A 19,855-nucleotide genomic window follows, 5' to 3' on the forward strand; every position below is an offset into this window, starting at 1 on the left:
ACGATAGTAAACACAGTGGGCGCACAGTGGGCTAATGTTTCTGCTGAAGCGATTTGCCCCAGTGGATGTCATATGCCTCTAGTACTACGCCATTGAACAGGATAACAGTGACACCAGTGATATATACACACATACATTTCAGTTTACTGAAAGTTTCATGCAACCTCAATTAGGAGAAATATGTGCCATTTTTTAAAAACAATATGAAAGTATGAGTCTCTGGATTTTATAGTCAATGGCTTTATGCCCCATGCCTAATGCCATATCCTGCAGACTACACTTATTCTAGTTTTACTGAACGCACTCTGTAGGCTGACAGACATCTTTAATGACAAAATCCCAGATTCCAAAACGACCGTGGTGTTCTTAATATCAGGCCATGCAGCAATGCCCTACACATTATCCCTGTCTCATTCAAACGAGTAACATCTTTTGTGCCAAGTGCTTAAGCAATTAAGAAAAATGTTCAGATCCCTTGAGCTTCTTCGATCAGTTTCACAGTCCATGTAGGCCTTAACCAATCACAGCATGTTGGCTAATGCTTTTAATGGGAATTCATTTCTTTCTCTAATTAAACACAGATGCAGATCTGAAATGCAAGAGAAAAAGGAAAGCTGTATTCCCAAGCCAAGCTCATAACTTCGCTTTTCATACACGCTACAGGTCGTTCACGGTGCCCAAGAGTCTACCACAGATGCACATTAATTACCAGTCCTCTAATTACTAGTCTACCAGTATAGCTACTCAACCATTCATTAGGCTCTCTACTTAAATTTCCAACCCCCTTGAGGCATATGCATGAAGCATACCACTTGGCAACTGTAATTGAGTCCCATTAACTTTTAAAATTTATGAAAACTACAGCTATTAATAAAAACACCAAATACATTCTGTCAACTATGGCGTCAATGTACAGACAATCATTCTTCTCGCGGTATGTTTAGTTATCAGACGTGTATGAGCACTAGGAATATTTTATTATCCAGAATGTACAGTAACTTATTTATTTAAGATTACGTCATTTCCAAGGAGAATAACTTCATAAGGAAAGACTTTAAAGAAGTAAGTAAAACATATAATTAAACAATGTAATTGTTTTTAATCATATATTATCTTGTACATTAGAAAGGTGATCAATCACAGGTCAAATCACACGTTCTTCTCTTTCAGACATATGCCATTCTTCAAACGCGTACACGTTTACTCTTCTAGAATCGACACTACAGTTGGAGCATGCGTGGAGGGCAATCGTGTCATAATGCGGTTGCTGATCTAAAAGCGGTTTTGGGTAAGGAAGATAAAGAAATTAAAATGACCCCCACGTCCTAGGAGAAAACTTCAGGGCGATTAGTTTTTTGCTTTGCAGCGACAAAGTCCCACTTTGGGGATGTGTTTTGTAAAAACAAAAAAGTTTGTGGAAAGGCTGCAGGAATCATGGCGGCTATTCAGCAAACATTCAAAACATTCTGAGCATCCGTTGGGGCATTGACGGTGGTAGGTAATCTCTAAGGGGCATATTTATAATTCCCTAGAGCCACCTTGCGCCACATTAGAGTCATTATTTTTTACGTTAATGTGGCCCTATGAGGCCGAAATCCTCACTCTGTGCTTACAGAGTGGAGCATTTGCGCTACATTACGCCTTGCCATTGTCAATACAGTGAAGGGTTTAGAAAGTTGTATTTTTTGATGGAATGTTTCAATATTTTGTGAACATTCAAGTAAACTCTTCTAAAACTGAGATTTGTTACAGTTTCTAGGTACCTTAGCTCTTTGATAAAAATATGTGTTGCCAAGTCTAGGGGACAACAGAATAATGACATGGTTGATTACCTTACCATTCTACAACAGTCAAGAAGAAACTATGGGCCTGATTACAACTTTGGAGGAGGTGTTAATCCGTCCCAAAAGTGACGGTAAAGTGACGGATATACCACCAGCCGTATTACGAGTCCATTATATCCTATGAAACTCGTAATACGGCTGGTGGTATATCCGTCACTTTTGGGACGGATTAACACCTCCTCCAAAGTTGTAATCAGGCCCTATAATTCATCTCCCAGTGCATGAAATTAAAGCTTGAAGTCAAATCAGATGTGTTAGTGAATATTTATCAGAGGTACTCATTCTTTGATGGTTTAGTTTTTGACAATTAAAGTTTCCACATCATTGCTAAGGTACATCCATTTAATATGATAGCTAATCAAAAAAAAACTCTATGGCAAGATGTTGCGTTGCCTTGAACATAGACACTACTTTTAGCAGACAGACTTGATCAACAACTTGATGAACTGCGATCGATCACCTTTCTAATGTGATATGAATAAAAACAATTACACTGTTTAATTATATGTTTTACTTACTTCTTTAAAGTCTTTCCTCATGAATTTATTCTCCTTGGAAATGACATAACCTTGTGCTGTGGACAATAAATAAGTTACTGTACATTCTGGATAATAAAATATTCCTAGTTCTTTTCATCTTTCAATACACAAATAACAATCTATGGGTACCATAAACGTCTCATAACTAAATATACCGCACAAGAAGAATGATTGTGTGTATATTGACACCATATTGAGGGTTGATTTTCTTTTAGCATCTTCAGTAGGGTGATAATATTGCATCCTAAATTTTGTTTCCAGCAATTATTTTAGATGATGTAATGACAAGGATAATCTGCTATTGTTCGCTTTGGGAATGTTTTCAGTGATTCAGGGTCTGACCAGTCTGCTTATTCCAGAGATTTACATAATGGGAGTGAACATGGCTGCATATTTTCCTAATTCTGCACTGCCACACTAACCCAGAGAAAGTAGAAGATATCTGAAATTGAGGTAACACTGTAGCTGTAGTATAGGACAGTAATAAAAGAAAAAAATATTAACACTAACATGTATTGACAATCTCCTTCACAAGAAAAATCCATAGTAAAGCAATGGTGTTAGGTCTGTCATCTTTACGGTGGCTTTCCCTCAGACTTTTTGCCTACTTACCTCCAATTTTTCATGAAATTCATTTTTCTTGGCCTTCCAACTCTGTGCACTTTACGACTGCTAACCAGTGCCACAGTGCTTATTCTCAGTCCCCTAAACATGGTTTGATTGGCATTTACCTAACAGGCACATTTAATTTACTTCTAAGTCCCTTGAAGTGTTGTATACCATATACCTAGGGCCTGAATTGAAAATGCTACTAGTCGACTTGCACTTGCAGTAGTAATTGTGGCACCCACTTAGGTAGCTCTTTAAAAACATGTCCCAGGCCTGCCATTGAAGCCTAAATGCAGTTTTAAATGGCTGTGTTGACTTTCCAATCCTTAATATCCCCTTATTACAAAGAAATCACCTATAAGGTAGACCCAAGGCAGACTATTGGGCAGTTTGCTGTGTAATTAAAAAGTTGGACATTTACTTTTAACTTTTAAATGTCCTGGTTATGATAAACTCCTAAATTAGGTTTTCACTGCTGTATGGCCTATCCCTGCAATAGGCTAACATTGGGGTTGTCTTATTACATTTAATAAGCTTTAATTTCCAATTGGGAGCTACTAGTTGTGTCATATTTTATATCTATGAAATTGTAATGATAAAACCTCTTTAATGGTAAAGTAAGATGATTCATTACAATTTTGAAAACACAACTTTTATAAAGTTGCCATTTTCCTGCCCTTAGCCCTTAGCTCTTTGTGATTGCAGCCTGTCTTGTGTCACATAACTGGGTGTAGCTGAGTGTTAGACTTTGTGATAGTCACACAATAAAGAGATTAGGTGTCAATAGCCTGTTGTTGGACATAGGTTTGTTGGTTTACTGGTGTCTAGACTTGAACTGCTTTTTGCCACAATCTGCTCTGAGAAGCAGGAGGAGACTAGGAACAACCTGCTCACCTATCCATCCACAATGCATGACCAATCAGATTGACTTTGCAGCTTCATCATCTTCATTCTGCTCCGTAGCAGCAACCACAATCCTAGTCAGGGTTAGTGTCAGGCAAACCCTAAATTAACCTGTGCTCAACTCTCTGGTAGCTTGGTACAAAACAGTCAGGTTTAGCTTAGCGGCAGTGTATAAAGTATTTGTGCAAACAGTAAAACTGTGAACGCATCACACAAAATGAATTCAATCAAGTTTGGAAAAATGGAGTATGATTTAAGAAATATAACAAGACCTGTGTTGTGTAGCCATTTTAGTTATAGCTCCATGCACGTTATTTTAGCACACTAGGCCTGCCACTGTGCACTTTAGCCTAGATATATTTTATTCAGCTTTGTTTATTATTTTAGCAATAGCCACATTAGCGGTCTTGTTTTATTTCTCCCTATCTAGCTGTTCTTTTCCTAGGTCAGCACTGGGTTCTTAAACAAGACATTTCTTTCACTCTGTGCTTTTTTCAAGGCTGCAGTAAGATATGTTGCCGATAAACGTGGTAACACTTTGTCTCTAGTGTTCCTAGAAACATACACATCCTTATGTAGGGACATTTTCTCAGAGCATCAGCTGTTTATTATAAAACATTTCTCTGTCCCATACACGTTAGAGGGAGTTTCCAGCCAGATGACCACGACTGCATGCTGATTGCTGAACGTTTCACTACAGCTACTTCTGGAGGCTACAGACCTCTTGCTCAGGTATGGAGGATGATGTCTTCTCAGGGGAACCTGAAGGGCAGAGCTAGTGCTTAACATGCTGTGCTCTAATATGCCTAGATAGGAATTATGCTACTGAGTCTAGTGAAAACATGTTATTGTTATTTTTATGCCTTACTCTTCTTGTAACAATTTTAGTCCTGTCATGCTTTATCGTCCTGGTTATTGCAGTACATGCTTTATTATCTAAGAGGCAGTTGCTTAATTAAAAACTCATTGAAACATATACTGCCTCTGACTGTCCTTGTATATGTGAGACTAATGTAACTGAGAGAAACGGATGTGATCTGAGTGACCACGATTTCCCTGAGGAGTCAATTGTGTCATGCACTCGGCTGCCAATGAGGCACTGCTAGTTAGCCAGAGCAAAACCCTGATTAGCCCGACAGGTATCACCTGTAGTGGGTTAGACGTGTTCCCCCACACCGCAGGTGATTTTGATGCTCAAATCCAGTAGTCTCATTAGAATAATGAGAGCCTACGCAACACCTGAATGAAACAAATCCAATAAGTAGAACTTGAGTTATCATTTTTTTCAAAGATTAAGCTGTAAAATAACTTTTAAAAGCAATAAGTGCCAACTGGGAATCTATGGTCACCCTGGATGAGTTCAAATTCAAAAGTTCAGGCCGACCGTGATGGAGCATGGCCTGGCTACAGGGACTCAGTTAGGCCCATTGAACAAACATACCTTGACACTTGTTGCAGAGTTCTGCGTCAGTTCCAACCCATGCAGCAGGGATCATGCATCAAAATTTTCAGCGCAACAGTGATGATGCATTGGTTCTAAGATGCGGTGGCCGATATCGAGGATCCAGGCACAGAGCTTGCGATATGAAGACCAGGGTCAAGTATGCGGTGGGAAGTTGAGGTACTGCGTTAAATCTGAGGAGTGCAGATGCTGCAATGCTAGCTTCAGCATCAAGGCTGCCATCAATAGGAATGCAAGGACCTTGCCCTGGGAAAAGCATTGGTTCTACATCCACAGCAGAGGATGCATCAGTTGTGCTACAGCAAACACCTTAGTCTCATTTCCAAGGGTCCGGCACTGGGGGTATCACTACTTGGCAAAGCAGACTCACTGATGGCAGAGTCCAGGTGCAGAAGCAGGGTGCTTGGAAGTCTTTTATGTCACTGAGACTTCAAATCAAGAGCCCACCCAGCAAGCCTCTCTGGGTTCAAGTAATGCAGGTCCTGTTCTTCTCACCCAGAGAGGAGAATAGCAAGCAGCAGGACAGCTAAGGAAGGCAGGAGTCCAGCAAAGTTGCAGTCCAACAGTGTGGCAGTCCTTAAGTAGCACATCAGTCATTCTTCCTGGCAGAGTAGTCACAGGTCAAGGAGTTGGTGGTGTCAGAAGTTCAGTACTTATATCCAGCTGGGCCTTTGATGTGCAGGATACTTCAAAGTCAGGCCTTTGAAGTGCACAGAGGTCCTGTCCTTCCGGGCCCTGGCTCCATCCTCATAAGTGAGACTGTGGCCACCTCCTCCCTCCCATCCTGCCAGGAGGGCCCATCAAGTCACACCTAAGCTCCCATTATGTGTTGCTGACTAGGGGGAGTTTGCAAATCCCAGCTGTCACCCACACTAGGCAAGTGATCAGAGACCGGCAGCAGGCACCAATCAGCTAAAGTAAGAAATTGCTAACTTTCTAAAGGTGGCATGTTCAGAATTGCAATTTAAAATCAGACTTCACCATAAGTTGTGATTTTAGATTGTGATTCCAAGCTCGAAACGTTTGTCTTTCCTAGATTGTGAATTGCACTTATAAGATGTAATAAGGTAATCAGAATGTTATCCTATGGGAGGTATAGGCCTTGCTGTACTGAAAAAACAACTTTGGGAGTTTTTCACTACCAGGACATGTAAAACTTAAAAGTACTTGTCCTGCCTTTTTAATACATGGCACATTTCACTCTGAGTTGTCCAGTGCCTACCTTGGAGTGGCATATGAATAAAAAAATAGGAGGATTGGTTCTGGCAATGGGGTTTCTTGCTAGGTCTACATGGCAGTGTAGAACAGCACATACAGGCTCCGCAATGGTAGGCATGGTTAAAGGGCTACATAAGTGGGTGTCACAATCAGTGCTGCTGGCCCAAGTAGCATTTAGTTTACAGGCCCTGGGCATTTGTAGTGCACTTTATTAAAGACTAATATGTAATTTAATTATGCCACTTGGGGATAAGCCAATGTTAGCATGTTTGGGCGAGTGAACACAAGCACTATAGCACTGGTTAGCAGTGGTAAAGTGCACTCAGTCTTAAAGCCAGCAGAAATAATTCAGAAAGGTGAAGAAGATAGGCAAAAAGGTGGGGGAAGACCACTGTAGTGCTATCAGGTCTAACACCTGCATCCACTTCAAAGAACCTTTCTAGAATCTTCTCCTACCTTGCTAAAGAAGGACACCATGCTGAACTTTATCTTCTCCGACACATTTTTTCTGAATTTCTTAAAAGTCTGAAAGTTAGTACTGATCCATTTATTGTATCCAAATTGAGCTCCATTAAGGCTAGCCATATTTTAAGACTATGATGCGGTCTCGCGCAACTAGATGTCTATGGTTGGCACTTTGATCTTTAAGGTGCTAGTTTTCCCTAAAAAAAATTAAATTCACAACTCCAGTTCTACTGATTTGATTTTTGTAATTTTGGTGTCAAATAATTTATTAAAATGTACTCTATTTTTTTCTGCATTGGTTTGCCATTTTGTGGTGTTGCATTTCCACCTTATTACTGTTTGTGTGCTGCACAAATACTTCACAATTTGTCTCTAAGTTAAGCCTGACTGCTTTTTGTGGCAAGCTGCCCAGGGTTAAGCACAGGTGAATTATAGGGCTACAGACAAGGAATAGTAATTTCCTAATTGTGATTTCCTGCAAATCGCAGTTAGGAAATCACTGTTTCTGATATATGACTCTTTTGAGTTTCATTTGCCATTCCTAGTGGGTTGCAAATAGACCTACCTCATGAATATAAATGTGGTAGGTCACAATTTTCAACCCATTAGGAGTAACAGCCATCACAGGGATGGTGGCCTGTTGAGGTCAGCAGACCACCATGTCTGCGATTGCTTTTAAATAATTCATTCTTTCATTTTTTAAATGTAGCCCATTTGCCTTCAATGGAAAATGGGATGCATTTAAAAAAAAAAAAAAAAACTTTGGAATGAATTAATTTATAGGAGTAGGCGGTGGTCTGTGGGACCACTGCCTGCCCTCATAAAATATTTTTGAATCATTCTCAAAGGGTTACCACAAACTCTGTATTGGTGTTAAAATGTGAATTTTAGAGTTCCACAGCCAGTAGAATTGATAAGGCACAAATCAAGGATACACCACTCAAAAGTGGTAATTTCTAGCAATGCTCAACTCAATCTGACCAGTTTCTTGAAAAGAGCTGCAGAAATGGTGCAGTGCCAACCTGCCCTCGCACCATCTCAACCTCCTCTCTTCTTTTCATCAAGAATGGAGCTAGTCAAGGCCTTGTGGGCTAGTAATATAGTTGAGAAGTTTAAACAGGAATCATAATCTTTTTCTTGTGCAGCACAATCACTGCCAACAAAACACCAGATTTAGGCCCTCATTACAACATTGGCGATATTGACCGCCTACCGCCATGGAGCTGGCCACCAACATACCGCCGCCGTGGCTACCAGCCGTCTACGCGTATCATGACCGACAAGGGTATTCTGCCAGAATGTGGGGGGGGGGTGTATGTTTTGGTATGCGTGCATGCGGGTGTGTGTCGCGTAGGATGCATGCATGAATGAGTGATTGTGAGTGCTGTGTGTTGTGAATGCATGTGTGTGACAAGGTATGTTGGTTTGTGTTGCGGAGTGTAGGTATGTATGTGTGCATGCATGAGTGGTGATGGGTATGTGTGTGTGCATGTGTGTATATGGGTGCGCATGCCATAAATATACCCTTAAACCCCTAGTATTAATGCGCCTAATGAAGTTGGCTAAGGTTTTTGGCAGACTTGAAAAGGACTGGGGATATGACTATGAATGAGTTGGATGCTCCTCCTCCTAGCCAGAGCGATCACCTACACCGTCAAGAATATAGAAAAAACACACTGTACCAAAATATGCTCTCCTCGGTTGCGCTAGACAGATTGCAGTGCAGTGGAGTTTGCACAGCGTTCTGACCTGGTGCTCAGGGATGTATAGTTCTTCCTTCAGTATAGACATTTTGTCTTAAGGTGAGTGTCGGGCACTTCATACCCACCAACTTACAAAATATATATTCTCAGTGTGAGGAGGAGTTGGGGCCTTGGAAGGGATGGGGTCTGGAGCCGAGATCTAACTTAGAGGCACTCTACACCTCACTAAGCCTCTCACTGCCTCCCAAAAAAGGGGTCATCGAGGCTATGGCCCATTTCCATGAGTGTTTTTAACACCTTTTATGGACATCGGCTGCTTACAGTCTCAGAAATAGAGCTGGAAACCCAGTGGTTTTCAATGTTGTTTCCCTGCCACAGTGTGATTTTGGCTCCTCACCTGGTGGCCCTGTCAAGGGAGCCAAAATTGTGTGACGCACGGTTGGACAGTGTGAGTTTTCAGGTCAGGCACTGTGAATTGTATTTTTTAAATCCCCAAATTGAGGGCAAATTAAGGTATCTAAATATTGTACCTGAATGTGCACAGAACATGAATGGGGACAGGAAGTCCCTACTTTTGGTTGTTTAGTCCAATGAAGCTCCAGTGATATCTATATTCTCCCCAAATTATTGTGGTTCTCCTGTGTATTGATATACAGATATGTCATTTAATAGTCTCATTGGCTTATCGTATCTTGGCCCAAGCCCAAGCCTATCTGTAGGAGTGTTTAGTCTACAATAGTACTCAAATTATCCCATCGTTCCAGCCTTGTTTGTCAGTTTGATAACAGTAAATCCATTGATGTTTAGAATGTAGTAGTTATTTGCCAATATTGTTTATGTTATTGTGTAGTTTATCTATGACCACCCACCTCATATGATTCTCAAAGTGTTGTGTTAATTTTGTGTTGTTGTTTCTGCACGTTATTGTTCGTGTTTGCTCACTGGCTCTTATTTTTATCTTCCTTCTTTTTATGCTCACGGAACGGACATAACATGGGCAAATGAAGTTATATATCATGTTCTATGAACTGCAATCAGTGTGTGACTTCAGAATCCAGAGGGGTTGTAGGCCCAATCCTAACTTCATAGTTTTTAGTGTTATGGGGCAAACATTGGAGTTCACACAAAGGTTATGCTTCGTTGATGGTGGGAGGCTTCAGAATGATGTAATGCCTATGATGGCTTTTGCATTGCAAGCCACACAATATTGCACTCTCCAGTACTGTCTAGGTTTCCCTGGTTGTTGGGCAACCCCAGCATTAAATATGACAGCTTCTCACATCTAACAAAATGAACTAATTCTAAACTCTTTTCTTGCACTTTCCATGGCTGTATTCTTGGATCCTTCTAATGCAATAGGTCCCCCCATGCTTGTTGGGGATCATTTTATTTGGCAGAAGTATTGTAAACCTGGATGACAGCACATTTGCTATTTTCTATTGAATTTTGCTGGAGTTACGGCTTCCATTTGTAAGTTAGTGTCCATATTTTTTATAAAACAACTTCATCAGGATCACCTGCCACTATGAGGCAATCTAGAGTTTGAAGTTTTTCAAGCAACCTTTATCCCTAACCACACTTTCCTAGGTGCATTTAAAATATATATTCCTCCTCTTCGTTTTCCAAGTGATGCATGGTCAGTACACAGAAATAACTCGCTGTAAACCATCTTGCGACTGGTAATTTAGATATTGTGTTTTTAACTATAAAAATATACACCTGTGATTAGAAGAGACTGCCAGATGTAATACTGTATTATTTCTATGGATCTTTGAGGAAAAGTGCAAAATGGTGCCCTGATATCCTCATCAGTTTTCACTATTTTTGTGTTTCAAAAATTGTTTTTTGTGAAAACCTTGCAGAATTCAGAACTCTGTCTACCTTTATGTAATGTATAGTTTTCTGAGATCTCTAATAGGGTATTCTTGGGCCTGGCCCCTACTGCAGAGTCACCCCTCAACTTGTTTGCCTTCCTCCTTCTCTTTTTGCTGATTTTTTGTGTGTGTTGGTTTTAGGATTCTGTGCACTTTACCAGTTATAACCAGTGCTAAAGTGTGTATGTTCTCTGCTTAAAACATGGTACGTTTGGTGTATCTAAAATTAGCATATTTAATTTACTTATAAGTCCCTTAGCAAAGTGTACTACCGGTGCACAAAACCTGACAGTTAAATGCTACTAGTGGGCCTGCAGCACTGATTTTGCCACCCACTTAACATGTCTCAGGCCTCCCTTTGCAGAGCCTCTGTGTGCAGTTTTAAACTGCCATGTCGAACTCGCAAGTTAACTCTCTTGCCCGCTCAAGTCTTCCTTTTTAGTACATATATGTCATGCATTAGGTGGGCCCTAGACAGCCCAAGGGAAGGGGGAAGTGTATTTAAAAAGTAGGACAAGTACTTTTATGTTTTTTTTACATGTCTTCACAGTGCAAAACTCATAAATGTTTTTTTCAGTACTGCAAGGCATATCTCTCACACTGGATAACATTGGGATTGCCTTGTTACATTTTATAAGTGTCATTTCCAATTAGGAAAGGGTGGGACCACCAAGTAGTCATTTCTTTACTTTAGCCATTTGGTGCCTTCTGCCTGTCTCTGAATGCATGTCTGGGGTGAGGGGCAGCTAGATTTTGTGCATTCACTCTAGACAGCCATGAACAAAGCGAGCTCAGGTGTGACTGAAGGGCCATTCACATTCTGATGGGCTATTCTCAGCAGATTTAGAGGTAGGAGCTGACACTTACACCTGAATAATCGATGTCCTGTCCCTCACTCAAAGTGCTGCATAACCTTCAGTAGTGAGTCTGGAGCCCGGGCAGGAAGGGAAGGGGCGGTACTTTGTGAACTTCAAATGCATCTCTTTGAAGTATCCCCTGCTTCAAAGGAACAACTGGGTATAGTACTGAACCTCACACACCACCAACCTAGTACACGTCTGGACCTGTGGGTACCCTGGCAGGAAGAAGGATTGCTGTGATGCTGCAAGGACCGCCACATAGAAGAACTGCGTTATTGCTGTGCTGGCCCACTGCCTGCTGCACTTCTTACTTAGGTGAGAAGGACTGGACCAACATCACTTGAACCCAATAAACAGAGTGACTCCAAGGGCCAGATGACAGGTCTCCTGTTTTTTGAAGTCTCAGGGGCATAAAAAACGTCCACCTCACCTGCTACTGCACCTGGGCTCTGCCATGTGTGAATATTGCCCTGCCAAGTGGTGACAGTCCAATTATGGGCCCTTGGGATTGGGTATTAAGTGCTGCTCTAGCAGGAATACCCACATTAAGGCTGTTGCATCACTCAAAACCGTTGCATCTCCATCATCTCTGACACATTGCTGCTGTAAGCATAGTTAGGCACTGGGCAACTCATCCATTTCTGACACATCGCTGGCTTTCCATGGCTTGGACCTGACACATCACCTCCATCCTAAGGATCTACAGTGACACATCACCTCCTTTGCCCCTCACATCTCCCTCGATGTCAATACAAATAAGGTACTTTTCAGCAGACCAAGGCTGGTCACTGTAAACAACCCATGCTCCATCGCTGTCAGCCTGAACTATTTGAACTGGTCTAGCAAGACCAGATAGTCCAGGTTGGTGCATTATGATTTAATCACTACATTTCAGTTTATTCTTTAGAAATTCATACCTCAAGTTCGCCTTATTGGATTTTTGTCATTCTGTTCTGTTCATTAAATTTAGCTCTGTGTCTCTAACGACATGTGGAATCTTTTTGTGTGGTGTCTTCACTGTTTTACTATTTGAAGTGTTGTACAAATACTTAACATATTGCCTCCCAGGTCAATGTGCCATGCTACCAGGGGTGAGCACAGGTTAATTTAGGGTTTGTTATGTCTTACCCTGAATAGCACTGTGGTTCCTGCTTGGACAGGCTGAATACTTCTGCCAACCAGACACCCAGTTTACTAACAGATGTCACACATGTTTCCTACAAAAATTGCAAGTTGGTATAAAGCACGAAAAAGGAAGATTCTCTTTTCTCAGTGTTAGACCTCACAGCCATGGGGTGGTCACCCCGAACATTTTTGCCTGCCTCCCTCCACTTTTTAGATACTTTTTGCTGGTTTTAAGGCTCTGCGCACTTTACCACTGCTAACTAGTGCTAAAGCGCATATGCTCTCTTCCTTTAAACATGGTAACACTGGATCATACCCAGTTGGACTATTTAATTTACTTATAAGTCCCTAGTAGAGTGCACTATATGTGCCCAGGGCCTGTAGATTAAATGCCACTAGTGGGCCTGCAGCACTGACTGTGCCACCCACTTAAGTAGCCCCTTATCTTTGTCTCAGGACTGCCATTGCAAGACCTGTGTGTGCAGTTTCACTGCGAATTCGACTTGGCATTTAAAAGTACTTGCCAAGCCTAAAACCCCCCTTTTTCTACATATAAGACACCCCTAAGGTATACCCTAGGTAACCTATAGGGCAGGGTGCTGTGAAGGCAAAAGACAGGACATGTACCTGTGTAGTTTATATGTCCTGGTAGTGAAAAACACTGAAATTAGTTTTTACAATGCTGCGAGGCCTGCTCCCTTCATAGCCTAATATTGGAGCTGCCCTCATACATTGCTTGAGTGGAAGCTGCTGATCTGAACAGAGTAGGAAGGTCACATTTAGTATGGCCAGAATGGTATGGCCATGGTGGTGAAGTTGGATTTAATATTACTATTTTATAAATGCCACTTTTAGAAGTACTTAAATCTTTCGGTGCCTTAAAATCCACGTCTGTTTAGTTGACAGCTCCTTGTGCATTCACTCAGACACAACCCAAACACAGGATACTCAGGCTCACATGCATACATCTGTATTTTGAATGGGTCATTCTGGGCTGGGAGGGTGGAGGGCCTGCCCTCACACAAAGGACTGCCACACCTCCCACTGGGACCCTGACAGACAGGATTGAACTGAAAGGAGACCTTGTGCACTTCTAAGCAACTCTTTGAAGTCTCCCCCACTTCAAAGGCACATTAAACAGGGCCTCTGCCCCTACCAACGCAGACACTTCCTGGAGAAGAAACTTGAACCAGAGCCTGCATCCTGCCAAGAAGAACTGCCTGGCTGCCCAAAGGACTCACCTGTCTGCTTTCTGTGAAGGACTGCTGCCTTGCTGTTGCCCTGCTGTCTTGCTGCTCTCTGGTTGTGGTGAAGAAGTGTTCTCCAAGGGCTTGGATAGAGCTTGTCTCCTGTTCCATGAAGTCTCAGGACCAAAAAGACTTCATTTCTACAAGAAGAACTCCTTGTGCGGCTAGATTCAATGCACAGCCTGCCAAAAATGACGCACAGCCTGCACCGCAGTGAAAATTTCACCGCACACGGAACCGGAGTGACGCAGCCTAACTTCGCAATGAGAAGATCGATTCAGCGCCCGCATAGCAACCAGAAATTCGACGCACGGGCCACTGGATTGACGCACAGCCGAGCCAGAATGACACAGCCCGACTTCCAGAGAAGAATCAACACAGCGCCTGCCATGCGGTCGAAAATTCGACCCAAAGCCCACTGGATCGATGCAGCTCCTGTGACTTCGTTTTGCCAGCGCAGGAAATCCAGGCATCGTCCCCCGGGCATCTGAAAACCCCGCAACCTGAAGAGGATCCACGACCAAGCGCCGGAAATCGATGCACAGCCATCCCTGCGTGAAAACTAAATGACGCATCGCTGTGTGCGGCCCGGGAAATTGACGCACACCCCCTTTGTTTCCACTCATCTCCTCCTCTGCAGCTCTTTGTGGAGATTTTTCACGCGAACTAGGTACTTTGCGCTTGAAAGAGACTTTGTTTGCTTTTAAGAGACTCAAGACACTTTATATTACTTTTCAGTGAAATCTCAACATATACTTATTGCATTTTAATCGTTTTGACCTGCATCTTATCAGCTAAATATTATATATTTTTCTAACCACTGTGTGGTGTATTTTGTGGTGCTATATTGTGTTATTGTATGATTTATTGCACAAATACTTTACACATTGCCTTCTGAGTTAAGCCTGACTGCTCAGTGCCAAGCTACCAGAGGGTGGGCACAGGATAATTTGGATTGTGTGTGACTTACCCTGAATAGAGTGAGTGTCCTTGCTTGGACAGGGGGTAACCTGACTGCCAGCCAAAGATGCCACTTCTAACATTGGTGATCAGAGGTGAGGATAGGACTTGTATTTATGCAGTGACATACAGTAGCTAAGTAATTCACTACCTACCCACAGTTGAAGGTCAACTTGATTTTTATTTTATATTTTTCAGCAATTTCGTTTTTCCTGACAATTTTTGACTAAAATCCTCATTCCACATTTCTCTGGCTGGGTCTCAAGCAAGAGATGAAGATTTTGATCTAGCTATGCTGGAGATTTACACTGTTAAACAGCTGAGGGCGTTCTCCAGGGATATGGGAGTACCCACCCAAGGTGCCTCCAGAAAGGAGGAATTTCAAGTGGCGCTGAGGGCCTGGGCAGAAGCCCAATCAGAGGAGGATGTTGAGGAGGAGGGTCCAGAGGATAGTCCCTCAGAGGATTTTTTTGCTACCAGTGGATGAAGTTACCACTACAATTGTGCCACCAGCCAAACCGGGGAGCAGTGTCTCTGATCAAGGCCTGACAGCAGAGGAAAGGAGAGAGGAGAGAGAGTTTCAATTACAGATGACAAAGTTGAAAATTGAGGTTCAACAGGAGGGAAGGAGGGCAGAGAGAGAAGCCAAACAAGCTGAGGCTGAAAGAGCCGCCAAGCAGATTGAAGCTGAGAGAGCTGAACCTACAGCTGAGAGAGCTATGGCTGAAAAAAACAAATTGTTGGCTCGTGAACTGAGTCTCAAGGAGCTGGAGATCAAGGCGAAACAGTCTGAGTCCAGCAGGGATGGTGGCAGGATACATGCAGAACCTGTTGGGGAGAAAAAGGTTTGTATACCCAAGAATGTGGTGCCAAGTTTTGTGGTGGGAGATGACATTGACAAGTGGTTGGCTGCCTATCAAGTTTCACTAAGGGCCCATGGGAACTCTGAGGAGTACTGGGGGCAGCCTTGTGGTTTTATGTACCAGCAGTGGGGAGGGACACACTTCTTACCCTAGCTCCACATGATAGGAATGTCTATTCATCCATGAAAGACGCTTTACTGGCCAAGTTTGGGCTGACCCCTGAGAAATACTGTCAGAGGTTTAGGGATAGCACCAAACTTTCCACACAAACTCGGGTAGATTGTTATGATTTCTCCAATAAGGCACTGGATGGATGGGTGTGGGGCAGCAAATTAGATGATTGCAAAGGGTTATGTGACTTGATTCTGAGAGATAATATGCTCAGTATTTCTTTTACAGAGTTGCACCAGCACTTATTAGATAGCAAACTGACTGATCCCAGGAAGCTTGCTGAGGAAGCGGAGCTCTGGGTTAGCACCAGAGTGTCCAAGAAGGCATCTGGGAGGGACACCCACAAAGGTGGTCAGGGTTCCCACCAGAAGAAAGAGGGGGAGATAAACTTAAAGATAAGGAGTTCTCAAAAGGCCCCCAAAACAATTCCCAAGAGGGGGCGTGGTAACCATTCCTCTTCTAGATTTGGGAAGAAACCAGGGTTCTTTGACAGAAAGTTAGGGAAGTTCATCCCCAAATGCTTAGAGTGCTACCAGCATGGACACTCTAAGGGTGACTTCCAGTGTTCCAAGAGAGCACCGTCCACCACAGAACAGACACCTGGGTTGGCTCGTGTAATGCTCAGGGGAGAGACAGTCCCAGTTAGCTTTGGGGGCAGACATAGGTTTCCCTAGTGTCCCTGGAGATAGAGAGATGGTGCCCAAAGTTCACCTGCCTGCAAACACATCAAAGTATAGGCAGTGGGTCACCATTGATGGGCAAAGGGTGGAGGCTCTGCGTGACACAGGAGCCAGTATGACTACTGTCAAGAGTCAGCTGGTGTCAGCAGAGCAGATAGTCCCTAATACATACCACCAGGTCATAGTCGCTGACAATCTTGAGAGTCACCTACCAGTGGTTCTGGTTCTCTTTGAGTGTGGGGAGGTCTCTGGTACTCCGAAAGTAGCTGTGATTCCTGCCATGCCTGTAGAATGTCTGTTAGGCAATGATTTTGAGCACACTGCCTGGAAGGAGGTAGAGCTCAGATCCCACCTGGAGATGTTAGGTTTGCCTGAGTGGGTCTTCATGACCACAAAGTCCATGGCTGCCTGGGAAGGGAGTCAAGGGCATCTGGAGCCTGGAACAATGGCCCAGAAAGCTGCGAAGAGGAAGGGCAAGAGGTGTGGGAAACCTGCCTCAGATGTTCCCATGGTGGTGGAAGAGGCCACTGAGGAGGAGGAGGCCCCTGAGCCAACTGGAGAGGACATAGCTAACCTGGGTGGCCTACCTGAACTTGCTGACTGGCAAGTAGAGGGTGGGCCAACCAGGGCAGAAATCTGCACGGTGCAGAAAGAATGCCCCGCCCTTGAGGGTCTGAGGCGACAGGCCACAGCCCAAGCAGCTGGTGAAGCTTCTGGCACTTACCATATCTCCTGGGAAGAATTATTTCCTTTACAGCGAGCCGACGGTTACGGTCCCTGGGGCAGCACGTGTGCTGGTGGTCCCCCAGTGTTACCAAGCCTTCCTACTGGGTCTGGCTCACGACATTCCCCTGGCATGACATCTGGGCCAAGGCAAGATCTTTGACAGGCTTGTCACCCACTTCCATTGGCCTAGAATGAGGTTAGCCTCAGATAATTTCTGCAGAGCCTGCCCCACCTGCCAGGCTAGTGGTAAGACAGGGAAAAAAGCTTAAAGCCCCCCTGATCCCACTCCCCGTCGTTTGCACCCCCTTTGTAAGGGTGGGCATCAACATCATTGGTCCCTTGCACCCCAAAACTGCCTTGGGCAACAGGTTTATCCTGGTTTTGGTGGACCATCCCAACCGCTATCCAGAGGCCATCCCTCTGAGAACAGTGACTGCACCAGTGGTGCACCAGAGCCCTGCTGGGAATATGTACCCATGTGGGATTCCCTAAGGAAGTTGTGTCTGACAGAGGCACAAACTTCATGTCTGCATACATGAAAGCCATGTGGGATGAGTGTGGGGTGACCTACCGCTTTACCACCCCTTATCATCCTCAATCCAATGGGCTTGTTGAGAGATTCAACAAGACCCTTAAAGGCATGATCAATGGCCTAACTGAATACATGAGGCGTAAGTGGGACGTCCTCTTGACATGCCTGTTGTTTGCTTATAGGGAGGTGCCCCAGAAAGGGGTGGGGTTCAGCCCCTTTGAGCTTCTCTCCGGTCACCCTGTCAGGGGACCACTAAGCATAGTTAAAAAGGGCTGGGAGAAAGCCCCTAAGACATCTCCCCAGGATGTGGTCAGTTACATGCTGGCCCTCCGCGACCAAACCCAACGCTTCAGGAAGCAGGCCAAAGTAACCTTGAGGCCATTCAAGAGGTGATGAAGGAGTGGTATGACCGGAAGGCCACTTTTGGTTGAGTTCTCACCAGGAGACAAGGTTTGGGTGATGGAGCCAGTAGAGCCTAGGGATCTCCAGGACCGCTGGTCTGGCCCATTTGAGATTAAGGAGCAGATGGAGGAGACAACTTACCTAGTGGACCTCAAGACCCCTAGGCACCCCCTAAGGGTTCTCCATCATAACAGACTCAAAACTCACTTTGAGAGGTCTGAGGTCAGTGTGCTCCTGGTCACAGATGAGGGCATGTAAGAGGAGAGTTAACCTCTCCCCTACCTCCTCTCTGCCAAAGAAGGTGTAGGGTCAGTGGAGGGTGTCATTCTCTCTGACTCCCTGGCTCTAGATCAGAGAGGAGACTGCTATGAGTTATTAGAGCAGTTCTCATCCCTGTTTTCCCTTCCTCCTGGACTCACCCATCTGTGTGTCCATGACATTGACATGGGAAACAGTCCTCCTGTAAAGAACAACATTTACAGGTATGTCAGATATAGTGAAGGCCAGCATAAAGGAGGAGGTCTCCAAGATGTTGACCCTAAGGGTTATTGAGAACTCCAGTAGTCCCTGGGCCATCCCTGTGCTGGTGGTACCTAAGGCTGCTGCCCCCATTGCAAAGCCAGAACTCTGGTTCTGTATGGACTACCGGGGTCTCAACTCAGTCACACGGACTGACACTCACCCCATCCCCCGAACTGATGAGCTCGTTGACAGGCTAGGCGCTGCCAAGTTCCTGAGTACTTTTGATCTCACATCAGGGTACTGGCAGATCGCCTTGACTGAGGGGGCTAAAAAGAGATCTGCATTTTCCACACCTGATGGCCATTAACAGTTCCGGGTGATGCCCTTTGGGTTGAAAAATGCCCTGCTACCTTCCAACAGTTGGTTAAAGGGGTCGTAGCTGGCAAGGATGCCTACTGCGCAGTCTACCTAGATGACATAGCTGTCTATAGTTCCAGCTGGGAAGAACACATGTTCTACCTCAAGGACCATCAAGGCTAGTAAGATCCAGATTGGGCAGTGTTCTGCGGTGTACTTGGGACACCTAGTAGGTGGTGGCAAGGTGCAGCCACTCCAGGCCAAGATTGAAACTATCAAGGCCTGACAACCACCTAGAACACAGACCGAAGTGAGAGCCTTCGTAGGCCTCACTGGATACTAGCATAGGTTTGTCAAGGGCTATGATACCATTGTGTCACCCTTGACAGAACTTACCTCCAAAAAGCAACCCAGGTTGCTGAATTGGACAGAGGCATGTCAGAAAGCCTTTGATTCCCTGAAGGAAGCTATGTGCACGGCCCCCGTGCTCAAGGCCCCTGACTACTCCCAGGAATTTATTATGCAGACAGATGCTTCAGAGCATGGCATAGGGGCTATTCTAGCACAGCTAACTGAGGAGGGCTCGGACCAACCAGTTGTCTTTATTAGCAGAGGACTATTACCACAGGAAAAGAGGTGGAGTGCTATTGAAAGAGAAGCATTTGCTGCGGTTTTGGGCACTGAAGAAGCTGAGACCATACCTGTTTGGGACTCACTTTCAGGTTCAGACAGACCACAGGCCCCTCAGATGGCTCATGCAAACGAGGGGTGAGAATCCTGATCATGCAGCACTGATTATGTCACCCACTTAAGTAGCCCCTTAACCTTGTCTCAGGACTGCTATTGCAAGGCC

Source organism: Pleurodeles waltl, chromosome 1_2, assembly GCF_031143425.1.
Source record: "Pleurodeles waltl isolate 20211129_DDA chromosome 1_2, aPleWal1.hap1.20221129, whole genome shotgun sequence".
In the NCBI taxonomy this organism is placed as follows: domain Eukaryota; kingdom Metazoa; phylum Chordata; class Amphibia; order Caudata; family Salamandridae; genus Pleurodeles; species Pleurodeles waltl.